Source organism: Trachypithecus francoisi, unplaced genomic scaffold, assembly GCF_009764315.1.
Source record: "Trachypithecus francoisi isolate TF-2019V2 unplaced genomic scaffold, Tfra_2.0 Lachesis_group17, whole genome shotgun sequence".
Taxonomy (NCBI): Eukaryota; Metazoa; Chordata; class Mammalia; order Primates; family Cercopithecidae; genus Trachypithecus; species Trachypithecus francoisi.
Genome location: NW_022681462.1, coordinates 24,785,001 through 24,791,000, shown reverse-complemented (window position 1 = coordinate 24,791,000; position 6,000 = coordinate 24,785,001).

Sequence of the window (6,000 nt, the reverse complement as noted above, 5' to 3'; positions counted from 1 at the left end):
CAGAGTGGGCCAGACGCAATGGCTCATGCCTATAATCCCAGCACTTTAGGAGGCCAAGGTAGGCAGATCACCTGAGGTCAGGAGTTCAAGACCAGCCTGGCCAACATGGTGAAACCCCATTTCTACTAAAAATTAGCCAGGCGTGGTGGTGCATGCCTGTAATTCCAGCTACTCAGGAGGCTGAGGTGGGAGAGTTGCTTGAATCCAGGAGGCAGAGGGTGCAGTGAGCTGAGATCACGCCATTGCACTCCAGCCTGGGTGATGAGAGCAAGACTCCGTCTCAAAAAAGTAAAAAACTTCAGGGTGATTGGGGTCTCCCCATGGTTGAAAACAATATTAGCCAAATTTTTGTCACCAATATGAGCCAAAATTTTGGCATCACATCTCACTCAAAAGTACACCTTCAGGCCAGGCACGGTGGCTCACACCTGTAATCCCAGCACTTTGGGAGGCCAAGGCGAGTGGATCACCTGAGGTCAAGAGTTTGAAACCAGACTGACCAACATGGTGAAACTCCATCTCTACTAAAAATGCAAAAATTAGCTGGGTGTGGTGGCATACGCCTGTAATCCCAGCTACTAGGGAGGCTGAGACAGAAGAATTGCTTGAATTCGGGAGGCAGAGGTTGCAATGAGCTAATATCACACCACTGCACTTCAGCCTGGGCGACAGAGCGAGACTCTATCACAAAAAAAAAAAAAAAAAAAAAAAAAAAAAAAAGCACCTTCAGAGAAAGCTACTTTGTAGTCAGAGAACTACAGGCCGTGCCTGGTAATACAGATTGCCATCTGTGCCCTTGATTCCTGCCTGAATCCCTCCCCCTACACCAACGTCTTTTGTGGGTATTCACTTCTGCACCACTGCAGTGGAGTGTGACGATGAGAATGCTGTCAGAGGACTTTCCCAACATCACCACATTTATCAACTTCCCCCTTCTCTCCTCCTCTTACAGGAACTTTCAAGATCATTGAATAGATCATTCTTAAACACTCTTCTCTTGCTTTTGTAATACTCCCTCTTAGTTTCCCTTCCGTTTCTCTGACTGCATCTTCTCAACCTCCTTTGTCTGTTTCTTCCCTTGTGGTCTTTAAATGTCAGAAGTCTGGGCCAGGCGCGATGGCTCACGCCTGTAGTCCCAGGAGTTTGTGAGGCCAAAGTGGGCAGATCACGAGGTCAGGAGTTGGAGACCAGCCTGACCAACATGGTGAAACCCTGTCTTTACTAAAAATACGAACATTAGCCGGATGTGATGGTGTGTGTCTGTAATCCGGCTACTCAGGAGGCTGAGGCAGGAGAATTGCTTGAACCTGGGAGGCTGAGGTTGCAGTGAGCCGAGATGGCGCCACTGCACTCCAGCCTGGGTGACAAAGCGAGACTCTATCTCAAAAAAAAAAAAAAGAAAAAGAAAAGGTTGGAGACGACCAGCCTGGCCAACGTGGTGAAACCCGTCTCTACTAAGAATACAAAAATTAGCTGGGTGTGGTGGCATGTACCTATAATCCCAGCTACTCGGGAGGCTGAGGCATGAGAATTGTTTGAACCCAGGAAGCAGAGGTTGCAGTGAGCCAAGATTGCGCCACTGCACTCCAGCCTGGATGACAGGCTGTCTTGAAAAAAAAAAATATGTATGTATATATAATATATATAGTAAATATATGTATATATAATATATAGTAAATATATATATATATATATATCAGAAATCCTCAAGGCTCCATTTTGGCACCTCTTCCTTTTTACCCTCCCCTCAGCTATTTTACGCACTTCCATGGCTGTAAATATCTATATGCTGATAACTCCCAGGTTTATATCCATCCATCCAGGCCTCTTCTTTGAGTTCCAAATCTGTATATACCTGTACAGTCTAACATTTCAGAGTTAATGCATCCCAAACAGACTACTGATGTGCCCCTAAAGCTGCTTTCTTCCCAGTCTTTTCCATCTCAGTAAATGGGAACAAGCAGCTACCAGTTGCTTGTGCCAAAGACACAGGAATCAACCTTGCCTCCACATCCAGCTCTTCATTGAGACTTGTGTATTTTTTTCTCTAAAATAAATCTCAATTCCACCTACCTCTCTCCATTGCTCTAAGCCAGGTCAACTCTATGTCCTACTCAGACAAATACAACAACCTCTTACCTGCTTCACTTTTTTTTTTTTTGAGACAGAGTCTCGCTCTGTCGCCCAGGCTGGAGTGCAGTGGCCGGACCTCAGCTCACTGCAAGCTCCGCCTCCTGGGTTCACGCCATTCTCCTGCCTCAGCCTCCCGAGTAGCTGGGACTACAGGCGCCCACCACCACGCCCGGCTAGTTTTTTGTATTTTTTAGTAGAGACGGGGTTTCACAGTGTTAGCCAGGATGGTCTTGATCTCCTGACCTCGTGATCCACCCGTCTCAGCCTCCCAAAGTGCTGGGATTACAGGCTTGAGCCACCGCGCCCGGCCTTTTTTTTTTTTTTTTTTTTTTTTAAGACGGGGCTTACTCTATCACCCTGGCTAGAGTGCGGTGGATTGAGTACAGCTCATAGCATCCTCAACCTCTCAGGTTCAAGCAATCCTCCCATCTTAGCTTCCCGAGTAGCTAGGACTATAGGCACATGCCAGCACACCTGGCTAATTTTTGTATTTTTTGTAGAGATGGAGTCTCCCTATGTTTCCCAGGCTGATCTTGAACTCCTGAGCTCAAGGATCCTCCCCGCTTAGCCTCCCAAAATGCTGGGATCACAGGCCAGGATCACCTGGCCACTGTCTCGGTTTTTTAAAGAGTAAATGGTGTCATGCTTGTCCTGAAACCCTTTCAATGGATGGCCACCTTGCTTCGAATAAGATCCAAGATTCTTGGTGCTGGTTTCATCTCCCTTCACTTTCCCCTTTGTCTATCACATTCTCATCACACTGACTTTTTTCAGTTCTTTGAACACAACATACTCTTTCTTGCTTCAAAACCTTCACACATGCTGTGGACTCTGAGCAGATCTCTTCTTTCTCTCTCTCCATTCAGCTAACTCATCTTCTGGAGACTAGGCTTAAATGACATCTCCTAAGTCTCCTCAGTCTCTCTCAGGTCTCTCCTGCAACATGCTTTAAAAAAAATGTTGCCAGGCACAGTGGCTCACTCATGCCTGTAATCCCAGAAATTTGGGAGACTAAGGAGGGAGGATCCTTGAGCCTAGGAGTTCAAAACCAGCTTGGGCAACCTAGTGAGACCCCATCTCTAAAAAAAAAAAAAAAAAATTAGCCATGTGTGGTGGAGTGAGCCTGTAGTCCCAGCTACTTGGAGGCTGAGGTGGGAGGATCACTTGACCCTGGGAGGTTGAGGTTGCAATGAACTACGATCACACTACTACTGCATTCCAGCTTGGGTGACAGAGTCAGATCCTGTCTCAAAACAAATTCTTTTAAAATTATTGTTAAAAAAATTTTAAAGCCAGTGAAATTTACCAGTACGGGATTGTATATCAACTTTAGGGACACTAATGTTTGTTTGTTGAGACAGGGTCTTACTCTGTTGCCCAGGCTGCAGTGCAGTGGCATGATCTTGGCTCACTGCAACCTCTGCCTCCCAGGTTCAAGCAATTCTCCCGCCTCAGCCTCCCAAGTAGCTGGGATTACAGGTGTGTACCACCACACCTGGCTAATTTTTGTACTTATTTTATTTTATTTTTGAGTCAGAGTCTTGCTCAGTCACCCAGGCTGGAGTGCAGTGGCATGATCTCAGCTCACTGCAGCCTCTGCCTCCTGGGTTCAAGTGATTCTTGTGCCTCAGCCTCCCAGCCTCAGCTGGGACTACAGGCACATGCTACTATGCCTGGCTAATTTTTGTATTTTTTTTTTCTTTTTCTTTTTTTTTTTTTTTTTGAGACAGAGTCTGGCTCTGTCGCCCAGGCTGGAGTGCAGTGGTGTGATTTCGGCTCACTGCAACCTCCGCCTCCCAGGTTCAAGTGATTCTCCTGCCTCAGCCTCCCTAGTAGCTGGGACTACAGGCACACTCCACCACGCCTGGTTAATTTTTGTATTTTTAATAGAGAAAGAGTGTCACCATGTTGGTCAGTCTTGACCTTGTGATCTGCCCGCCTCAGCCTCCCAAAGTGCTAGGATTACAGACGCGAGCTACCATGCCCAGCCGCTGAGTGAGTTTTTGATTTCTGATAAATTGGGATTTTCCCTTCACAGTTAGAAAGCCTGCAATCTATAATCCTTTGGGTATATACCCAGTAGTGGGATGGCTGGGTCATATGGTACATCTAGTTCTAGATCCTTGAGGAATTGCCATACTGTTTTCCATAATGGTTGAACTAGTTTACAATCCCACCAACAGTGTAAAAGTGTTCCTATTTCTCCACATCCTCTCCAACACCTGTTGTTTCCTGACTTCTTAATGATTGCCATTCTAACTGGTGTGAGATGGTATCTCATTGTGGTTTTGATTTGCATTTCTCTGATGGCGAGTGATGATGAGCATTTTTTCATGTGTCTGTTGGCTGTATGAATGTCTTCTTTTGAGAAATGTCTGTTCATGTCTACTAATTATTCTACTACAAAGACACATGCACACATATGTTTATTGCGGCACTATTCACAATAGCAAAGACTTGGAATCAACCCAAATGTCCATCTGTGACAGACTGGATTAAGAAAATGTGGCACATATACACCATGGAATACTATGCAGCCATAAAAAAGGATGAGTTTGCGTCCTTTTTTATGGATGCAGCTGGAAACCATCATTCTTAGCAAACTATCACAAGAAGAGAAAACCAAACACCGCATGTTCTCACTCATAGGTGGGAACTGAACAATGAGATCACTCGGACTCGGGAAGGGGAACATCACACACTGGGGCCTATCATGGGGAGGGGGGAGGAGGGAGGGATTGCATTGGGGAGGCATACATGATATAAATGATGAATTGATGGGTGCTGACGAGTTGATGGATGCAGCACACCAACATGGCATAAGTATACATATGTAACAAACCTGCACGTTATGCACATGTACCCTAGAACTTAAAGTATAAAAAAAAAAAAAGAAACAAAACTAAATATTAACTATCATATTTCATGGAATCTAAACTTCCAATCATTTTGAGATTTACCATTTTCTTATGTACCATCCAGAAAAAAAAATTGCTGGGAATTAACTCTGGCATAATTATCCCTTATCAAAATAGAATTTGAAAAATATGTACCTTCAATTATAGAATAAATATATATGTAGTACATAAAAAAAAAAAAAGAAAGAAAGAAAGCCTGCAATCTGAGTACTGAGATAATGGACAGGGACAGCTTACCAACTTATTTTATTTTATTCTAATTTTTTTGAGGCAGGGTCTCTCTCTGATGCCCAGGCTGGCGTGCAGTGGTGCAGTCTCCATTCACTGTAGCCTGGACTTCCTGGGCTCAAGGGATCCTCCCACCTCAGCCTCCAGAGTACCTGGGACTACAGGCTCAAGTCAGCACGCCCAGCTAATTTTTGTATTTTTTGTAGAAAAGGGGTTTCGCCATGTTGCCCAGGCTGGTTAGCAACTTTACTGTTTGTTTCTTTTCACCTATTTGTGACAAAGATTAAAATTCCTTAATCTGTCACAGGAGTAGAGTTTTTTGTTTGTTTTTGTTTTTTTTAAAAAAAAAAAAAACACTTGAGCTCCCAACACCACCAACTGGCTGGGAGGGGCAGGAACCTTACTGTGATCAAAGTGGGAAGATGCCCTGTGAGGGTGAAGTTGTTAGGGTAAAAGTGGAGTTTTGCAAATGCTAGGATGGGCACTTACACAGAACGAAAATGCAGAGTTGCAAATCTTGCCTCAGGGAGCTGGAAAGGGGAACTGTGTGATGAAAGGGGGGCGGGGAGAGGTTCAGAAGAGCCAGTCCTGGAGACTTCATAATTTGCTGCTTAGCTTCTGCTTTCAGCATCTGCTGTGACCAGATGGTGTGCAGTGATCTCTGGTCGGCTAAGCCAAGAAGTGAATAAAACTTCTTTAGTCTTTGTACAGACCTTGTCTG